This window comes from Microcebus murinus, chromosome X, assembly GCF_040939455.1.
Source record: "Microcebus murinus isolate Inina chromosome X, M.murinus_Inina_mat1.0, whole genome shotgun sequence".
Lineage (NCBI taxonomy): Eukaryota > Metazoa > Chordata > Mammalia > Primates > Cheirogaleidae > Microcebus > Microcebus murinus.
In genome coordinates this window covers 70,300,127-70,322,285 of record NC_134136.1, presented here as the reverse complement: position 1 = coordinate 70,322,285, position 22,159 = coordinate 70,300,127, and positions in this window count along the sequence as shown.

The window sequence follows — 22,159 nt, the reverse complement described above, 5'->3', positions numbered from 1 at the left end:
GTTCACAGAAGTGGTCTAATTGGCTCAAGACTGCAGAGCTAGTGAACAGTGAAATTGGCTGTGACAGACACTGCTATTCACCTACTCAATATATGTTCTCCTTGCCTTCCTTTACTAAAGAATCATTTCTCTCCCAGGGTAGAAATGTGGACAGCTAAAAGTTCAATCCCCTAAGCATTCTTGGAGCTTTGGTTGTGCATGTGACACAGCTCTGTCCGATGTGATGTAATGAGAAATATATGAGTTGGGTTTTCTAATAATGCTAGAATTATCCTGATGAAAAGGACTAGAGTTAGCTGATGTGCACCCTTCTCCATTCTTGGGCATGGGAATAATACCTAGAGGTGGTAAAGCCATCTTTGCAACTACCTCAATACCAGAAAAAAAAAAATTCCATAGAGTGACATAAGGTGAGAATGGAATCTGGAATGAGCCTTTGTGGAGAAACTGTACCAGCCCTGGACTGTGAATTTCCAGACTCTGTGACATTAAATACTGTTGTTTAAATCACTATAGTTAGGTTTCCGTTACATACAGTTAAACCTAATCCTAACTGATATGTGAGGATTTAAACCTCTAGGAACTTGGTCAGAGTATATTTTCTTTTAAAGCTCCTAGAGACAAAGCTCTGTTCATGTTGTCTTTCATTTAGTTTATTTATAATAGTTACTGAGCTGTCTTTGGTTTTAACCATCAGCTCCTCAGGGAGAAAGTGCTTGGAACCCAGAATAATGTGCAGTAAACACTGGGATTTAAGGATTGGAAAATTTGGGCCTAGATAGGAGTTATACAGGAGTGGAGCAGAGGCTAGTGCTGAGAAGTTTTGATGTTCAGTCTTGTCCTCTTGTTATTAGGGCTATAAAGGGCAAACCAGAGCATGGCTATACACCCCACTAATACAATAAAAGTAATGGGTATATGGGCAGATGTAAGTGCTTGGGCAAGAAAGGGAAACATTTTCCTATTTTATACTTTTGCTCTGACCATTCTTGTTACTTCCTGTGTAGGCAAGGCATGAACCTCCGTTTCCTCATCTGCAAAACGGGCATAATAACAGTACCTATGCAATAGGGTTATCAGTAGGATATAAGGATTTAACATATGTAAAGCCTTTAGAATAGTGTCTAGAATATAGTAAGTTTTAAATAATACCCCATGGAACTGCAATCATTAGCTCTGAAATGCGAATCTTTTCAATTTGTTGCTGGGGGAGTCTTCACAATGACTAAAGCAAAAGTGTTATAGTTAGACAGATGTGAGTTCTAGACCTAGGTTTGTCACCTACAAATTGTGTGACATTGGGAAAAACACCCAAACTCTTCAAGTCTTGATTTATTCCTCTGTAAAAGAGGATATTTTTTTTCAGTTACTTCACTGAAATGTGAGAATTAATGGAGATACTTTACGCAAGCCCTCAACATACTGTGGGCATTCACTAAAACACAGGTATTATGATTTATAGCCTTTCTTCTATTAATAATATATCTTAGGGTTCATTGTGTTTTTTTGTTTTTGTCCTTCTCTGCATGTCCATCACCATCATTAAACTGGTATAGCCCATACTTGGGTGACAGCTAATATTTTGAATCTCTTGCTAATTTTTCTCTTGTGTGATGGTTAAATGTGTCATGTTGACTAGGTTATTGAGTCCAGTTGTTTGGTCAAGTACTAGTACAGAGGTTGCTGCGAAGGTAATTTGGAGGTATGATTAACATTTACTATCAGTAAAGGAGATTTTCTTTTATCATGTAGGTGAAATTCATGCAATCAATTGAAGGCCTTAACAGCAAAAACTGAGGTTTCATGAAGGAGGAATTCTGCCTCAACACTATAACACAGAAATCCTAAGTTTCCAGTCTGCTGGCCTGCCCCACATATTTCAGACTTAAGCCTACAACATCAAATCTTGCATGAGTTTCCAGATTGCCAGCCTGTCTACAGATTTTGGGCTTGCCAGCCCCCACAATTGTGTGAACTAATTATCTCATACAAATCATATTTCATATATATAAAAATATATCTAATATACATAAAATATATATTATACATTTATATAAATGTTTATATATAAATATGTAATACTGTATAACTATAAATCATATTTTATATATGTCATATATATGTTATATGTTATAACATATGTATAAAAATATATATCTTATTGGTTATTGAATATATCTGCACTCTTTAGAACTAGTAGCATTTAGTCAAGCACTGTGAAATTTAAATGACTACCTTTCAAATGACCTGACACAATAAAAGGCACATATTATGTGTTTCATATATTTTTGATTAAGTGAAATTTCACTTTTACTCTCATCATCTTGGAAAATTAATTTGTTTCCTCACTTTTATTAGTATTAATATATTTATTGTTTTTCTCAGAAAATTGTAAATGCATTGAACTCTTTCCCTTAAAGGCTACTGTATATAATAAATACCGATGGTTTTAAATATCTGTTATAAACAAGGATAAAATGAACTGGTATGCTTGGAATCCAGTCCAAAGGTAACTTCTGTTTTCTAAATACAGTAAAAGGAAAAGCTCTTCACAAAGAATAAAAGTAAATGTGTTCTTGATCTATCGTACTTAAGCCATCCTAGCTTCTATTTTTTGTCAACCTTAACAATTACCAAATAAACAACACAGGAAGGGGCGTGTGTGTATGTGTATGTGTATAATGTGGTGTTGTCTCAAAAGCTAGACTAGAATTCTACGTTCCCTATTGCCATTAACATGTTGTTTTGATCTTATTCATGGAAAATAGGGTTCTGTATCTTCTCTTAGTCGAATATATGCTTTGTGACATTAACAACTCTAATAACATTGGATCTGTGAGGTAAAGTTATTTATTTAAAATTTTATAATCCTATCCTGCATTTTGTAACTCCTATTCATCTCCATCCACTTTCTGAATTTTCAGTAAATATGAATGCCTTCAATTGAAGACATAGTATTCTTGTCATAATCTGTTTGGAATGTAAACAGCACAAACATAATGATGTCAACTTGACATTATGTGTTACTATAATTGCCTTTCATTTTTCACCCAGTTCAAATATTTATTTCTTTTTACTGTCTTATTTTGGAATCATGCCATAGCAAAATATTTAAAAATGCCTAAGAATTCTAGGTAGGAAAATTGAATTAATTTGAGAAGCCCACCTAATAGTGAACAACTTTCCTTACTCATTATCATTGAGCTGGTGGACACAGGTACTTCAGAGTCGTGTGGAAGAAAAAGTCTATCTGAACTTTATTTCACAGGCCTCTTTGTTCTATGTGTGAATGATTTAATGCCACTGCAGTAGGCAAAGATAGACTATTCTGTTATTACAAATTGATCATCTAACAGATTTTGATAAATCAGTACCACGTATGAGTCACGGAAATACTGAATGCTAAATATGTTTAAATTCCTAAATGATTTATTAAAATATAACTTGTATGCTAATGCTAATTGAATTTTGAGCTAGCTCTAAACCAAGAATAATTATTTGTTCTTTTTCATCTTTTACAACTTGTCTCCATGTAATACTTTATTGTTCAAAGTGGACTAGGCAAGTTTACAGAGTAGGGAAGACTATCTAATTTTATAAATTTTAAGAAAGTGAAAATGACTTAGAAAATAAGTTGTAATCCCATAGCTCTTGGATAATCAAATTTATGTCAAGCAATTAACTACCATTTAGAATTCAAGCCACTAACAAGGGTCTTCAGACTCATAGTAGTGATGCCTATACCATATGCTTTAAGATAATGGTGACAGGTTAGGAAACAAACGGCTTACAGGAGCCTTGCATTGCAACTTTTTTTTTTTTTATTTTGGCATATTATGGGGGTACAGATTTTAAGGTTTCAATAAATGCCCATTTCCCCCCCTCCCCCCAAAAGTCTGAGTCTCCATCATGACCATCCCCCAGATGGTGCACATCTCACTCATTATGTATGTATATACCCGCCCCCTCCCCCCTCCCACCTGCCCAATACACTATTACTGTAGTACCTATGTGTCCACTTAGGTGCTACTCAGTTAATACCAGTTTGCTGGAGAATATATCTGGTGCTTGTTTTTCCATTCTTGGGATACTTCACTTAGTACTGTGGGTTCCAGCTCTAACCAGGAAAATATAAGATGTGCCATATCACCATTGTTTCTTAGAGCTGAATAGTACTCCATGGTATACATATACCACATTTTATTAATCCATTCTTGGATTGATGGGCACTTGGGCTGTTTCCACAGCCTTGCAATTATGAATTGTGCTGCTATAAACATTCGAGTGCAGGTGTCTTTTTTGTAGAGTGTCACTGGATCATTTGGGTAGATGCCCAGCAATGGGATTGCTGGATCAGATGGTAGATTCACTTGTATCGCTTTAAGGTATCTCCATATTGCTTTCCACAGAGGTTGAACTAGTTTGCAGTCCCACCAGCAGTGTAGGAGTGTTCCTCTCTCTCCGCAACCACGCCAGCATTTATGGTTTGGAGATTTTTTGATAAAGGCCATTCTCACTGGGGTTAAGTGATATCTCATTGTGGTTTTGATTTGCATTTCCCTGATGATTAGAGATGTTGAGCATTTCTTCATATGTTTGTTGGCCATTCTTCTGTCTTCTTTAGAAAAATTTCTGTTCAAGTCTTTTGCCCACTTTTTAATGGGGTTATTTGATTTTTTCTTCCTAATTTTCGTGAGTTCTAAGTATATTCTAGTTATCAGTCCCTTATCGGATGCATAGGATGCAAAAATTTTCTCCCATTCTGTAGGTTGTCTGTTTACTTTCATGACTATTTCTTTGGCTGTGCAGAAGCTTTGTAGTTTGATCATGTCCCATTTATTTATTTTTGTTGCTGCTGTGATTGCCTTTGGGGACTTCTTCATAAACTCTTTGCCCAGGCCAATGTCTAGGAGAGTGTTTCCAACTTTTTCCTCTAGAGTTCTAATAGTTTCATATCTTAGGTTTAAGTCTGTTATCCAGCGTGAGTTGGTTTTTGTGAGAGGTGAAAGGTGTGGGTCCTGTTTTAGCCTTCTACAGGTGGCTATCCAGTTTTCCCAGCACCATTTATTGAAGAGAGATTCTTTTCCCCAGCGTATGTTTTTGTCTGCTTTGTCAAAGATGAGATGGCTATAAGAGGATGGTTTTATATCAGGATTCTCACATCTGTTCCACTGGTCAATATTCCTGTTTTTGTGCCAATACCATATTGTTTTAATTCCTACAGCTTTGTAGTATAGTTTGATATCTGGCATATTAATGCCTCCCTTTTTTTTTTTTTTTTTTTTTTTTTTTTGAGACAGAGTCTTGCTTTCTTGCCTAGGCTAGAGTGAGTGCCGTGGCGTCAGCCTAGCTCACAGCAACCTCAATCTCCTGGGCTCAAGCAATCCTACTGCCTCAGCCTCCCGTGTTGCTGGGACTACAGGCACGAGCCACCATGCCCGGCTAATTTCATATATATATATATTAGTTGGCCAATTAATTTCTTTCTATTTTTATAGTAGAGACGGGGTCTCGCTCAGGCTAGTTTTGAACTCCTGACCTTGAGCAATCCGCCCGCCTCGGCCTCCCAGAGTGCTAGGATTACAAGCGTGAGCCACCGCGCCCGGCCCCCATTTTGTTTTTGTTGCCTAGAATTTCTCTTGATATTCGGGGTCTTCTTGGTTCCATACGAAGCGTAAAATTATTTTTTCTATATCTGTGAAGAATGCTGATGGGATTTTAATAGGCATTGCATTGAATCTGTAGATCAGTTTGGGTAGTATAGACATTTTGATGATGTTGAGTCTGCCGATCCACGAGCATGGTATGGATTTCCATCTGTTTTCATCCTCTGCTATTTCCTTCCTCAGTGTTTCATAGTTCTCCCTGTAGAGGTCTTTTACCTCTTTGGTTAAATATATTCCTAGGTACTTTAATTTCTTTGTTGCTATTGTGAAGGGAATTGAGTCTTTGATTTGGTTCTCAATGAGATTGTTGTTGGCGTATATGAATGCCTCTGATTTCTGTGTATTGATTTTGTATCCTGAGACTTTACTAAATTCATTGATCAGTTCCAGGAGTTTCTTGGTTGAATCCTTGGGGTTTTCTAGATACAATATCATATCATCAGCAAACAGTGAAAGTTTGATCTCTTCTGCCCCTATTTGGATACCTTTTAATCCATTTTCCTGTCTGATTGCTGTAGCCAAGACTTCCAGCACTATGTTGAACAGAAGTGTAGATAGTGGGCAGCCTTGTCTGGTTCCAGTTCTAAGTGGGAATGATTTCAATCTTTCCCCATTCAGTATGATGTTGGCTATGGGTCTGTCATATATGGCTTGTATCATTTTTAGGTATGTCCCTTCTATGCCTATTTTCTTAAGTGTTTGTATCATGAAAGGGTGTTGAATTTTGTCAAAAGCTTTTTCTGCATCTATTGAAAGAATCATGTGGTCTTTGTTTTTGCTTCTGTTGATGTGGTGAATTGCATTTATAGATTTACGTATGTTGAACCATCCCTGCATCCCTGGGATGAAGCCCACTTGGTCGTGGTGGATTATTTTTTTGATAAGTGTCTGGATTCGGTTAACTAAGGTTTTGTTGAAAATTTTTGCATCTATATTCATTAGGGATATTGGTCTGTAGTTTTCTTTTTTTGTTGTATCCTTTCCTGGTTTTGGTATCAGAGTAATATTCGCTTCATAAAAGGTGTCGGGGAGGTTTCCGTTCTTCTCGATGTTGTGGAATAGTTTCTGCAAGATAGGTACTAGTTCTTCTTTGTAAGTATGGTAAAATTCAGGTGTGAAGCCATCTGGACAGGGACTTTTCTTTTTAGGGAGATTTTTAATTGCTGTTTCTATTTCAGCTGTTGAGATTGGTCTGTTCAGGGAATCTATTTCTTCCTGGTTGAGCTTAGGGAGGCTGTGTGTTTCTAGAAATTTGTCCATTTCCTCCACATTTTCCAGTTTGTGTGCATAAAGATTTTTGTAGTATTCATAAATTGTATCTTGTATCTCTTTGGGATCAGTTGTGATATCTCCTGTATTATTCCTGATGGAGCTTATTAGAGATTTCTCTTTTCTGCTTTTCGTTAGCTTAGCCAATGGTGTGTCAATTTTGTTTATTTTTTCAAAGAACCAACTTTTTGTTTTATTAATCTCCTGAATAGCTTTCCTGTTTTCAATTTCGTTTAGTTCTGATTTGATCTTGTTGATTTCACTTCTTCTGCTGGGTTTGGGGTGGGTCTGTTCTTCTTTTTCCAGCTCTTTGAGTCGTTTCATTAGATTGTCTATTTGTGATCTTCTTGTCTTTTGGTTATAGGCATTTATGGAGATAAACTTTCCTCTCAGAACTGCTTTAGCTGTGTCCCAGAGGAGTTGATAACTTGTCTCTCCATTGTCGTTTTCTTCATAGAAGTTTTTTATTTCCGTCTTGATTTCTTCATTTACGAAGTAATCATTTAGTAGGAGGTTGTTTAATTTCCACATTTTTGTGTAGAAATATGAGTTTCTGTTAGGGTTGATTTCTAGTTTTATTTCACTGTGATCTGAGAAGGTACATGGTATGATTTCTATTTTTTTAAATTTATTGAGATTTTCTTTGTGTCCTAGGATATGGTCAATCTTAGAGAATGTCCCGTGAGCTGATGAGAAGAACGTATATTCAGTGGATTTTGGGTAGAATGTTCTGTAGATGTCTGTCAGACCCAATTGTTCTAGAGTTTTGTTTAAGTCCATTATTTCTTTATTAATTTTCTGATTGGAGAATCTGTCTCGTGCCGTCAGTGGGGTGTTGAAATATCCGGCGATTATGGAGTTGCTATTAATCCATTTGCTTAGCTCCAGTAAGGTTTGCTTTATGAGTCTGGGTGCACCTACGTTGGGTGCATATATATTTAAAATTCTTATCTCTTCTTGTTGGACTGTGCCCTTCACCATTATATAATGACCCTCTTTGTCTTTTACTACTTTTGTTGGTTTAAAAACTAAATCGTCTGAAATTATAACTGCCTCAGCAGCCTTCTTTTGGCTTCTATTTGCTTGGAATATTGATCTCCACCCTTTTATTTTTAGTCTATATGCATCCTTGCAGGTTAGATGTGTTTCCTGAAGACAGCATATACTTGGCCTGTATTTTCTTATCCATTCAGCCAGCCTATGTCTCTTGAGGGGAGAGTTTAAGCCATTCACATTTATTGAGAGAACTGATAGGTAAGGTAGATTACTGATCATTCTGTTGGGGTGGATGTTGTTGCTATGATTTCTGTCTTGAGCCGTTGTAATATCTGGCCTTTAATATCTTTGGGTTTTGGTTGTTTTTATATTCGTGGGTTATTATTATGATGTTCCATGCATACGCTGTTTTAAGCACTTCTTGTAGGGCTGGTCTTGTCTTGGTGAGTTCTCTGAGCCTTTGCTTGTCTGAGAATGTTTTTATTTCTCCTTCATATACGAAGCTTAGTTTTGCAGGGAATAATATTCTAGGCTGGGCATTGTTTTGTTTCAAAAGAGTGAGAATGGGGCCCCAGTCCCTCCTTGCTTGTAAAGTCTCATTAGAGAAGTCTGATGTTATTCGAATTGGCTTTCCCTTGTATGTTACTTGCTTCTTTTGTCTGACAGCTCTTAGAAGGGCCTCTTTAGTTGATACTTTGGTCAGTCTGATGACTGCATGTCGTGATGTCTTCCTGTTTGCGTTGAATCTCCCAGGGGTCCTCTGAGCTTCTTGAACTTGTATATCAAGATTTTGAGCAAGGCCTGGGAAATTTTCCTCTATTATATCTTCAAACAGCTTGTCCAACCCTTGAGTGTTGTCTTCTTCCCCTTCCTGCAACCCTATGACCCTCACATTAGGTTTCTTCACATAATCCCACAGCTCTTGTAGGCTTTGCTCTTTTCTCTTGTTTCTCTGCTCTATTTCTGTGACTGATTTATTTAATTGGAGGGTGTTATCTTCAAGCTCTGAGATTCTTTCTTCTGCTTCATCTACCCTGTTCTTGAGACTTTCCACTGTATTTTGTAGTTCCTTGAATTGATTCTTCATTTCCAGGAGTTCGGTTACACTTTTCTTCAATGTGTCTATTTCTTTTCTCATATCCTGGAGACTTTTTGTGGTTTCTTGGTGTTGGTTGTTGAGTTGTTGTTGCAGCTGGGTGAGTGTTCTTATGTTCCACATACGAAATTCCTCTTCTGTCATATTGGTTGCCTGATTTTGGTCGGTGTCCGTTTCTAGGGGGCTGGTGCTCCTCTTTGGGGGTGTGTTTTCCGTTTGGTTCTTCATATTTCCTGATTTCTTTCGCTGATTTCTTCCCATGTCGATCAGTTGTTGTTTTTTTCCTTAGGTTATTGTTTGGGTATTCACACACCTTGTTTAGTTTCTGAGGCTTTAGGTGGTGTCTGTGGGTGAAATTGGACCACTCCCTGTATATTGATTCAGTGGGTGCTGTGGAAAGGCTGTGCAAGATGCCGTCCCTGTCAGTAGGTGGCGTTTGCTTGGAGGAACAGGCTATGGTGTTGATTTTGAGTCCTGTTATCAGCTCTTGTTCTGGGCGGAGCTGGGTTGGGTAAGCCTGCCCTCAGGCCATTAGCAGGGGTCAAAGTTCTGTTCTCTGCTTTCAGGGAAAGCTGTCAGGGCAGGGCTGGAATGGTCCCGCTCAGTCAGAAAGTCTGGGTGTGGGGGTGGGGCTGTCTGAGACCCGCAGTCTGCAGCAGGCCTCGCTTCTTTCCACCCTCCCCAACTCCGCAGCTACTCCTGGGCCTCTGCCAGCAGGCCAGACCACAAGCCACCAGGCCTCCCCGGACTGTGATGCCGGCGGGGAGGTTCCCTGTAAGGAATGCCACCTGGGTTGGGCGCACGACCTCCTCCTGGGAGGAGGGTTGCCCTCTAGGACGCTGATCCGCCCCTGGAGGCACACAGACCTCAGTAGGCTGTTCACATATAACCCTTCTGTGCCCCGGGCAATGCTAGCCCTGGGTGCAGGGGATCTGGTCTGCAGGTCCGACCTCTGGGTCCCATAGTTCAAACTGTATTCCCACCAGGGAGGGGATTTCCAGTCCTAATTCACCCACAGGGAGCCCAAGCTGGGTCTATGTCTCTCAGCCTCTGAGTTGGCACCGTTTTCCTGGGAACACGGTGCCAGCAGCACCTGGGAGGGCGGGCGGGGTCCCAAACGGGAAGGTCCTGTTCCATGGAGGTGCCTCCGGCTGGTGGCAGTATTGTCTCTCTGGGCTCCGTGGGTAGGGTCGGTGGAGGGGAGGAGGAGGCTATATGGCGCCTGCCGCGCGGCTTGGGTCTGTGCACACGGAGGTGCCCGGAAGAAGTTGGGAATCTGGTGCCACGTCCGCTACAGGCTCACCGCTGGCACGTGGCGGCAATCTCTGGGCTGGTATCCGCAGGTCTCTCCACCCGCTGGGGAGCCCACCAGCAGTCCCGAATGCAGGAGAGGGGAAACGGCAATTCCACCTACCCTTGCCGCTGGTCTCCGGGCTGCTCCGGTGGTCTCAGCCTCCAGTTCTCCTCTGCAGCCTCCTCCCGTGGAGTCTCCCGGGGTCACAGGTACCCCTCCTTCCGGCCCTTGTCCGCTTTATGCTCGTCTTCTTGCTCCTTTCCTCTAGTTTCTGCTAGAATCTGTCTTTTCTGCAGAGACCCTCTGTCTGGCGCTGTTATTCGTCCACCATCTTGCTCGCATTGCAACTTTTTAGGTGTGTATATTTAATGGGAAAATTAATGTAACATGAAAATTCCGTGTAAAAGTTAGATCATTATTCCTTTGAAAATCACTAAGGTAGTTATGATCAAAACCTTTAAACAAATGCTAGAACAAAAATTGCTGCCATTTTAGATGTCATGAAAGTGCCTTAACAGAAAGAAAACTAACAGAGAAACTGATAGGAAATAGTAGATGCATGTTTCACCTTGACATTGTTCAAATAGTTGTAAAGTAGTCTTAATATGATTAAACATATGGCACAGAGGGAAAACGTTCATGTGTCAATGAATGTTTTTGTTCAATGAAGATTCAGGCTTGGGTTTGAATTCATAGAACAACTTTCAGTACACCTGATTTAATTTGTAGTAAAACTAAGGAACTCTGTTCATCCAAATACTTATAATCTTCCGGGTAAATGGCTGAGATATTTTCTACAGAATAAAAGTTGGGCAAATAAGTACAATATTATGAGCATTAATTTCCCTGAAGTGTATATACTGCCATCAGTGATACACAACTTGAGATATAGGATCAAAATAAATAGATGAATGATAGAGAGATACATAGATAGGTGATAGATAGACAGATACACAGAGAGATAGGAAGGTCTCCCAAAATTAGTTGGTTCCTCCACCAGTTACGATCATCTCAGGATAGTCTTTAAATACATTTTATTCCTAATGAAAATACCCACGTTTCATGAAGATTCCTGGAGTTCTAGCTTTTTATACTTTGCTGAGTTGGTTGTGCTTTGAGATCATCTGACTACATTTATTGTGCTGTTTTTGATCTGTATTGGGAAGTCCCACATGTGCTGGTTATCTCTGTAATTACCACAAAAAAACAAACAAAAAAAATAAAAACCTTTCTGTGTTTAGCAGAGTTTTCTGGATGTCTGAGGAAGTTATAAGATGTCTATGGTGTAACAAATCAAACAACCTAAATGTATATTTAAACATTCCTTCTCTTAAAACTCCTTTGGCCTTAAAACTCTATTTTGAGATAGGATATATATGATTTTTTTCACTGAATTTTCTTCACACGAGTAAAAGATGATAAGTAGGGACATTTGATTTCTTCTCTAGCAGATAAATAACAGTTACTTCTACTCACCAGTTTGGCAGAGCAGGACAGGCCTCAGCAGCTCCTTTTGTGAACACCGGAGTAAGCAGTTAACAATAGCCTGCAGCAGCTAGCTTTTTGAGAAGGATGTGCTGATATTTTTTTCTTACACTTATTTCATAAGGGACAATTGCTTTGACATTCATTTCTAGTTTGCATATGCTGTTTCGAGGATGCAACCTTTTCATAAGTCTTTGTATGTATGTATGCTTATATGTTTTTGTGTTTAAAAAACACAACCCATTAGAACTGAAACAAAGCAACATAAATAACTCATGAAGGCAAGGTGAAAAAGCAGGCATCTTTGCTTTTTTCCCTTTCTTTGATTGATGAGCTAGAAACTATTCTGTTCTATTTTTGTGTTTCAAAAAAATAGCTTTTGCATTTATTTATTAATTCTTGGTTTTTTAGCTTCATATTCAGTAATTTTGACTTTTTATTATTTTCCTACTTTTGTCTTAGATGCATTTTATTTTTTTCTAATTTAAGGTAAATGCTCACTTATTTTCATTCAAATTTCCTTATTTAATAAGAAAAACAATAAATCCCATCAATTTTAATATAGAATATTTTCACAGATTATTTCTAAGGAATATGTAATTGTAGTACCCACTAACTCTTTGACATAGTAATTTTCAAAATAGTATTTTTTAAATACAAGTTTTATCTTGTTGTGGTTTATTTGCTTGCATTTTTTTACTAACTGTTTTTTCTTTTTATTTCATAGTGGTCAAATAATGTGGCATATAGAATTTCTGAATTTAGAAATTCATTAAAGTGAGGAATTCTGCTAGCTTAATATTGATCAATTTTTATAAATGATCCATGAGGGCTTGGGAATAAAGCTATATTTCCTATTTCTTTGGCTTATAGTATGCTGTACAGCTATTAAAGTAACTTTATTAAATTTAATACTCATGTCTTATATAATTTTAATTATTGCCTAATTAGTCAGAAAATGACTGAGATAGATATATCAAAATATTTTATTACAACGAGGTTTTTGTCAATTTTTCTTTATATTTTTGAACTGGTTTTACTGTATATATTTCAGTGCAATCATATTCAACTAGATAAAGATTTATGATTTTTATCTTTTTATTAACATTTCTGTTCATTTGATGCTTTTGATCCTGAATTTTCATTTTCTTTATCATAATATTGTGCCCCTTACTGTTTTAGGAGCCTGTGCAGAAAGAGATGGTGACACAGAAACTGACAAATCCAGCTTGATTAAAATAAGCAAGGACAGAATTTATTTACATTAAAATGCTACTATTTACACTCAGACAATTGAGGTCAAGCACCTGGCATTCTAGGACCCAGGGAATGGGAGAAAAACGGAGACCTTCTTGATAGTCTGAGTGAACCTAAGGGAAAAGCTGGGGTGTTTGGAGGCTGACACACTCACTCCTCTGTCAATGTGTAGAGAATAGAGGTATATTAGTTAGGATTCTCTAGAGAAACAGAACCAATAGGAGAGAGAGAGAGAGAGAGAGAGAGAGAGAGAGAGAGAGAGAGAGAGAGAGAGAGAGAGAGAGAGAGAGAGAGAGAAGAGAGAGAGAGGGAGAGATATTGATTTATTATAAAGAACTGGCTCATGTGATTATGGAGGCTGTCCAGTCCCAAGATCTACAGGGTGAGTCAGCAATCTGGACAGCCAGGAGAGTTGATGGTATAGATTCAGTCCAAGTTTGACTGCTTGAGAAACGGGAGAGCCAGTGTTGTTAAGTTCCACTTTGAATGCAAGAAAATGCTGATGCTGAAGGCAGTCAGGCAGAAAGATTTTTATTTTACTTAATTTTTCTTTTTATATGTAGGCCTTCACCTGATTAGATGAAGCCCATCAACATTAGGAAGGGCCATCAGCTTTACTCAGTCTGCTGACATAAATATTAATGCAATCCAAAACATTCTTACAGAAACACACAGGATAATGTTTGATCAGTTATCTGGGTACCATATGGCACATTCAAGTTGACACATAAAATTTAACCATCACAACAGGTATAAGCAAGATAGCAGTAAGGTCTAAAGACAACCCTTCTAGTTCCCAGGAAATGGCAGTATATATGGAATAAAATATGAATAGACACATAAATGTAGCAGTAAGTTTAACCAATAATGCAGCAGTTTCAGCAGAATCCAAATGCTTAAGCTTAAGCTAAAACAAATTAAATCATATAGAAAGCATCAATTACAGCTCCTAAAAGGGAGTATTTATCACAGCCTGAAGACTCAAGATATACTGCGTGGTTCACCATTTTGAGAATGTTGTAAGAACAGCCATTTCCTAGCAGAATATATCAGGATGGGGAACCTCTCTTTGGTCATCCAGAAACTAAAAGCTGTATAGGTTGGGCTGGAAAATGCTCTGAAATAAAGGATACTAGTCACCTTCCTAGAGAGAAGTGATGAAAAAGTTACAAGTTATCAGATGGTTGGGGCTGAGCTGAGAAATAGATCATCTTTACTAAGGAAAGGACCCTCTTACCCTGCTACCTAAGAGAGAGTGGGTGGAGAATGTCATTGTCCAAATTTTGGGTCCTACAGAAAGTACCTAGAATAACACAAAGGAGAGGTATTTCTAAAGGTGGCAGTTCTACCCTTCCAATTATGTGAAAGGTGAAAAATCAGCTAGAAAATTGTACTTAAGGAGATCAAAAGATTTTACTGGTGAGGGTTGGAGTATAGGGGTTTTCTAGGAAAATAAAAGGATTCAGGCAGTTGTGTGTATGTTTGTTGAAATAGTGGGAGTAGTGGACTCAAAAGTAAAAATTTGTATCAGCTAATTAAAATACAAGCTTCTACTTTTTGACTCTAGGAAAGGCAGGGACGTCAAGCACTATGCAGATAGCATAAAATGGAAAGGGTTGAACTTCAGATCTTCTGCTGCCCCTTTACACCCCCACTTACCATTTCTTTCATGTTTCTGGTACAGGCAACTAAGGTTTATCATTTGGGCACTTCAGGATTTTGCTCCCTCTACCTTCCTTCCGGTGTACATTATCCCATTTAATTATCACAGCAAGCCTACAAGACATCCCTGTTTAACAGGTTAAAGTCGTTTTGAAGGAAATTTGTTCAAGCGGTGTCATTTTCATTGGAGAAGCCATATAATTCTACACAGTCCTTGTGTAATGATGGCCATATTATTGATAGTGATATGCTATATTCAAAGATAATGGGAAATTTTATGAGCCAGAAGAAGAAATGACCTTTGGGCATAAATAGAACATTTTTTAAAAAATTATCTTCATGGTAAGTGAAATAGCTACTGAGGAATCTATGGAGTCACCAATCCTGAAATATCTAAGCAGATAGAAAAACAATTTGTTATAGTAATATATGTGAGGTATTTTACTTATTGAATTATATGACAAGATGAAGCAGCTGCTCTAAATTTGAACATTTGAAGACATCTTCAACAATCTGTGATTTATCTTGGTGACAAAGCATAGCTACATTTGATACTCTTGGCCTCTATTCACAATGGAAGGAAGGGCTGAATTTCTGTTAAAGGTTAGTAAAAATAAAGATGGAATTCTTCCCACCTAAGTTCACAGATGTCAGGTTACAAACTCCTGTTCTAACAGATGTGATTGCACTAAGATCATATGAGGGAGGAGCTGCGGGGAAAGGCAACTTTGGAGCCCATTGAAAGGTGGTCTAGAGCCCTGGATGAACTACCTGAGAAGAAGACACAGACACATAGAAGCTTGATGACATTCAGCTCATCTATATACAAATGTAAGTCGTTACAAATATGGACAGAATCTTTTCATAATGGGTTTTATATATATATATAGTCACAATTTCTGAGATATTTATTTGTAACATTCTGGCATTCTATTAACATTGCCTTCTTTATTTATACTATTGTATTATAATGACTTCAAAACTTTTATTTTTTATTTTTTTTATTTCAGCATATTATGGGGTTACAAATTTTAAGGATTCATATAATGCCCTTGCCCTCCTCTCCCCAAAAGTCTGAGCTTCCAGCGTGATCATCCCCCAGGCGGTGCAGATCTAACTCATTATGTATGTATATACCCGCCCCCTCCTCCCTCCCATCTGCCCAATACCAAATTACTATAGTTCCTATGTGTCCACTTAGGTGCTGCTCAGTTAATACGAGTATGCTGGTTAGTAGTATATGTGGTGTTTGCTTTTCCATTCTTGGGATACTTCACTTAGTGGTATGGGTTCCAGCTCTAGCCAGGAAAATACAAGATGTGCTATATCACCATTGTTTGTTAGAGCTCAATAGTACTCCATGGTATACATATACCACATTTATATTAATTCACTCATGAATTGATGGGCACTTGGGTTGTTTCCACAGCTTTGCAATTATGAATTGTGCTGCTATAAACATTCGAGTACAGGTGTCTCTTTTGTACAGTGTCATTGGATCTTTTGGGTAGATGCCCAGTAATGGGATTCCTGGATCAAATGGTAAATCCACTTGTATGGCATTAAGGTATCTCCTTATTGCTTTCCATAGCGGTTGAACTAGTTTGCAGTCCCACCAGCAATGTAGGGGTGTTCCTATATCTCCACATCCATGCCGACATCTATTGTTTTGGGGCATTTGGATAAAGGCCATTCTTACTGGAAATAAATGATATCTCATTGTAGTTTTGAGTTGCATTTCCCTGATGATTAGAAAGTTTTAGCATTGCTTCATATGTTTATTAGCCATTATTCTGTCTTCTTTAGAAAAGTTTCTGTTCATGTCCTTTGCCGACTTTTTGATAGGGTTGTTTGATTTTTTTTCTTGCTAATTTCCATGATTTGTAAGTAGATTCTAGTTATCAGCCCCTTATCAGATGGGTAGGATGCAAAAATTTTCTCCCATTCTGTAGGTTATCTGTTTACTTTCATGACTATTTCTTTGGCTGTCCAGAACCTTTTTAGTTTGATCATGTCACATTTATTTATTTTTGTTGCTGCTGTGATTGCCTTTGGAGTCTTCTTCATAAATTCTTTGCCTAGGCCAATGTCTAGGAGAGTGTTTCCAACATTTTCCTCTAGAATTCTAATAGTTTTATACCTTAAGTTTAAGTCTGCTACCCAGCGTGAGTTTATTTGTGAGAGGTGAAAGGTGTGGATGCTGTCTCAGCCTTCTACTAGTGGCTATCCTGTTTTCCCAGCACCATTTATTGAAAAGGGATTCTTTTCCGCAGTGTATGTTTTTGTCTGCTTTGTAAAAGATTAGATGGCTATATAAGGATGGTTTTATATCAGAGTTCTCAGGTCTGTTCCACTGGTCAATATTCCTATTTTTGTGCCAATACCAGATTAATTTAAGTACCACAACTTTGTAGTATAGTTTGATATCTGGCATAATGATCCCATTTTGTTTTTATTGCCTATAATTGCTTTTGATATGCGGGGTCTTCTCTTCCAAAGGAAGCGTAAAATTATTTTTTTTTCATATCTGTGAAGAATGATGATGGCATTTTAATAGGTATTGCATTGAATCTGTAGATTAGTTTGCAAGGATGCATATAGACTCAAAGTAAAGGTGTGGAGATCAGTATTTCAAGCTAACAGAAGCCAAAAAGAAGGCTGGAGTAGCAGTTCTAACCTCAGATGATTTAGTTTTTAAACCAACAAAAGTAGTGAAAGACAAAGAGGGCCATTATATAATGGTGAAGGGCACAGTTCAACAAGAAGAGATAACAATTTTAGATATATATGCACCCAACTTAGCAAATTCATAATTTGCTAATTCATAAAGCAAACCTTACTGGATCTAAGCAAATTGATAAATAGCAACTCCATAATGACCAGAGATTTCAACACCCCACAGACTGCACAGGACAGATGCTCCAAACAGAAAATCAAAAAAGAAGTAATGGACTTAAACAAAATTCTAGAACAATTGGGTCTGACAGACATTACAGGACTTCCTACCCAAAATCCACTGAATATACGTTCTTCTCATTAGCTCACAGGACATTTGCTAAGATTGACCATATCCTAGGACAAAAAGTAAGCCTCAAGAAATTTAAAAAAAATCAAAATCATACCATGTATCTTCTCAGATCACAGTGGAATAAAAGTAGAAATCAACCCTAACAGAAGCTCACATTTCTACACAAAAATGTGGAAATTAAACAACCTTCAACTAAATGATTACTTTATAAATGAAGAAATCAAAATGTAAATACAAAAAATTCTTTGAACAAAATGACAATGGAGAGACAAGTTATCAAATCTACTGGGACACAGCTAAAGCAGTCTTGAGACGAAAGTTTATTTCCATAAATGCTTATAACCAAAAGTCAAAAAGATCACAAATAGACAATCTAATGAAATGACTCAAAGAGCTGGAAAAAGAAGAACAGACCAACCCCAAACCCAGCAGAAGAAGTGAAATTAACAAGATCAAATCAGAACTAAATGAAATTGAGAACAGGGAAGCTTTACAGAAGATTAATTTTAAAGAAAAGTTGGTTTTTTGAAAAAATAACCAAAATTGACACGCCTTGGCTAGACTAACAAAAAACAGAAAAGATAAATCACTAATAAGCCCCATCAGGAACAATAAAGGAGATATTACAACTGATCTCAAGGAGATACAAGATATAGTTTAAAAATACTACAAAAACCCTTATGCACACAAACTGGAAAATGAGGAGGAAATAGACAAATGTCTAGAAACACACAGCATCCCTAGGCACAATCAGGAAGAAGTAGAATTGCTGAACAGACCAATATAAAGAGCTGATATAGAAACAGCAATGAAAAAATCTCCCTAAAAAGAAAAGTCCCATCCCAGATGGTTTCATACCTGGATTTTACCACACTTACAAAGAAGAACTGGTGTCTATTTTGCAGAAATTATTCCACAACATCAAGAAGAATGGAAACCTCTCCGATACCTTTTATGAAGTGAATATTACTCTGATACCAAAACCAGGAAAGGATGCAACAAAAAAGAGAAAATTACAGACCAATATCCCTTATGAATATAGATGCAAAAATGTTCAACAAAATCCTAGCTAACTGAATCCAGATGCTTATCAAAAAAAATAATCCATCATGACCAAGTGGGTTTCATCCCAGGGATAAAGGGATGTTTCAACATATGTAAATCTATAAATATAATTCACCACATAAAGAGAAGCAAAAACAAAAACCACGTGATTCTTTCAATAGATGCAGAAAAAGCTTTTGACACCATTCAGCACCCTTTCATGATAAGAACACTTAATAAAATAGGCATAGAATGGACATACTTAAAAATGATACAAGCCATATATGACAGACCCATAGCCAACATCATAACGAAGGGGTAAAAATTGAAAGCATTCTCACTTACAACTGGAACCAGGCAAGACTGCCCACTATCTCCACTTGTCTTCAACATAGTGCTGGAAGTCATGGCTATTGCAATCAGACAGGAAAGTGGAATTAAAGATATACAAATTGGGGCAGAAGGGATCAAATGTTCACTGTTTGCTGATGATATGATGTTATATTTAGAAAACCCCAAGGATTCAACCAAGAAACTCCTGGAATTGATAAACGAATTTAGTAAAGTCTCAGGATACAAAATCAATACACACAAAACAGAGGCATTCATATACACCAACAACAATCAAATTGAGAACCAAATGAAAGGCTCAATACCCTTCACAATAGCAACAAAGAAAATAAAGTACCTAGGAATATACTTAACCAAGGAGGTAAAAGACCTCTACAGGGAGAACTATGAAACACTGAGGAAGGAAATGGCAGAGGATGTAAACAGATGGAAATCCATACCATGCTCATGGATCGGCAGACTCAACATCATTAAAATGCCTATACTACTCAAAACTTTTATATGTAGCTATCAATTCATGCTATCAATATTAATTGAAAATATTGAATTCAATATTGATTCATTTTCATAAGTGATGAAATTAGAGAAGATTGTTTCATTTATCATTCATAGCCACATTTATTTCTGAAAATAGAAGACATCACAAATATTTTAACATTTTATATACCTTTTCCTGTTAGTTCTTAGTTGTGTATTTAACATGCTGAGCAGTAGTGTTACTCATGAAACTTGCATTTACAGCAGCTTATTTTTGTTCAAGACATAATTTTCAAATGTAGGATGGACAATCTTTTGTAAATTTGCTATTTGTATGTTTTAATGCCTGTTATATTTTTTCACTTATCTGCATTTCACAGTGGCATTACTTTTCTTAGTTGCATTTTTTTAAGTTGAAATTTCAGCTCCCTTTTTCAGTTCATTAAGTTTTTCATCATGCCTTTTTTTATACTCTGCTCATATTTCTTACAGTGATTTGTTTCTATGATATCCTAAGCCATATTCTTTCAACACAGATATGCTTTATTTACATAGTAAACACTAATGCCCAGGCCCTTATAGCTTATAACTTTGCCATTCTGAACATGAAGCTTACATCTTGTGGTTTATGATGAACATATCAGGTCTGTATTCATTTTGTAGAGACTGCTGCAACAAATTATCACAAAGTGGATGACCTAAAATAACAGAAATTTATCTTTTCACAGTTCTGAAGGCTAAAGATCTGACATCCAAGTATTTTCAAGGTCATGCTCTCTGTGAAGAATCTAGGAAAGAATCCTTTGTTATTTCTTTCTAACTTTATGTGGTTGTCAGCAATTCCTTGTGTTCGTTGAGACCAGCTTCTTCCACTCCAATCCATGCCTCAATCATCACATGACCTTCTTTTTGTATCTGTATTCAAATTTCCTTCCTTTAAAAAAGATGCCAGTCTTTGGATTAAGGCCTACCCTAATCTAATATGACCTCATTTTAACTTCATTACATCTGCAAAGACCTTATTTCCTTAAAAGGGCATATTCCAAGGACCAGAAGCTAGAACATAAATATTTCTTATTTTTTTTGATATTTTACTGAGATGAACATCACATAACATAAAATTAACTATTTATATTCATAATATTGTACAACCACCACCTCTATCTAGTTCAAAAACATTTCTATCACTCCAAAGTAAAATTTCATATCCATTAAGCAGTATTTCCCAATGTCCCCTCTTATGTATTCTGTCTCTATGGATTTATCTATTCTGGATATTTCACATAAAAGTTATCATCCAACATGTGACTTATTGCATCTAGCTTCTTTCATTTAGCATTATGTTTTCAAGGCCCATTTATATTTCACCATGTGTTGATGCTTCTTTCCTTTTTATGGCTGAATAATATTCATTGCATGGAAATGCCACATTTTGTTTATCCATTCATCTGTTTATGAACATTTGGGCTCTTTCTATGTCTTGAATATAGTGAACAGTTACCGGGGGTTTGTGATTCTCCAATATAATTGTGTCCCCAGGCAGTATGCACTGCAAGAGATGGAAGAGACAAAAACACAGGCACAAAAAGTAAGGTGAAAGGGTATGGGGAATATTAGGGGATCACCAGCATTCTTGTGAGCCAGGTGGCACTAACTAAAATCTAGTACCCATTTTTATTCTCTTTTTCATGGTATGGATTACAAGGATTTCATGTGAAAAGCTTGTGGGTTACAATGTGTAGAAGTCTCAAGTCTTCCATAATAGTAACAAGGTGTCTTAGCTAATTACTCTTTTATCTATAGAATCAGGAACACATAGCTCCTTACTAAGCACAACTGTGCTTTAAGGTATGTACAGATAGTGTCTCTAAACTGAGCAGCTGTGGCCCATTAGATTGAGGAACAAAGAGATTAGTACTTCTTATTGGGAAGTTAGCTCCCCATTTACTGAAATGTTCTACTAAGAAAGGGAAGGGAAGGAACTCAACCTGGGGTTTTTAAGAATTGGAGCCTAGGTCCCTTCTCCCAGGCTGACATTTAGCAATCTTCCTTTACAGCCATGGGCGGCTTTCATGTTAAACCTCTTTGTGTTTTTTTTGGGCATGAGGCCCCTCAGGCTTTAAGGTGGGAGTCTTCTTTGCTGTACTCCCAGATCGCTGGAATGTTCCCCTACTAAATAGTTAATTTCTGCTCTTATCTCCAACTCCTGCTCAGGCAGCATTCCTTCACCTCCTCTCCTCCCATGGCCTCAGAAATGGGGTCCCTAAGCCCCGGTGGCCTTATCCCCATCAAACAGTGTTGCTTTGAACACATGTGTACATGTATTTTTCTAAGTTCCTATCTTCAATTCATTTGAGTATATATCTAGGAGTAGATTGTAGGCTTATATGGTATCAGATTGGTGCAAAAGTAATTGCAATTTCAGACCATGAATTTTAAATGATTATAACTAAGCTCGAACACATCTTTATTGATCAAAATAGGAGCCATTGCAATCAACACATTTTTGCCAATGAGAAATAAGTTTGTCTATT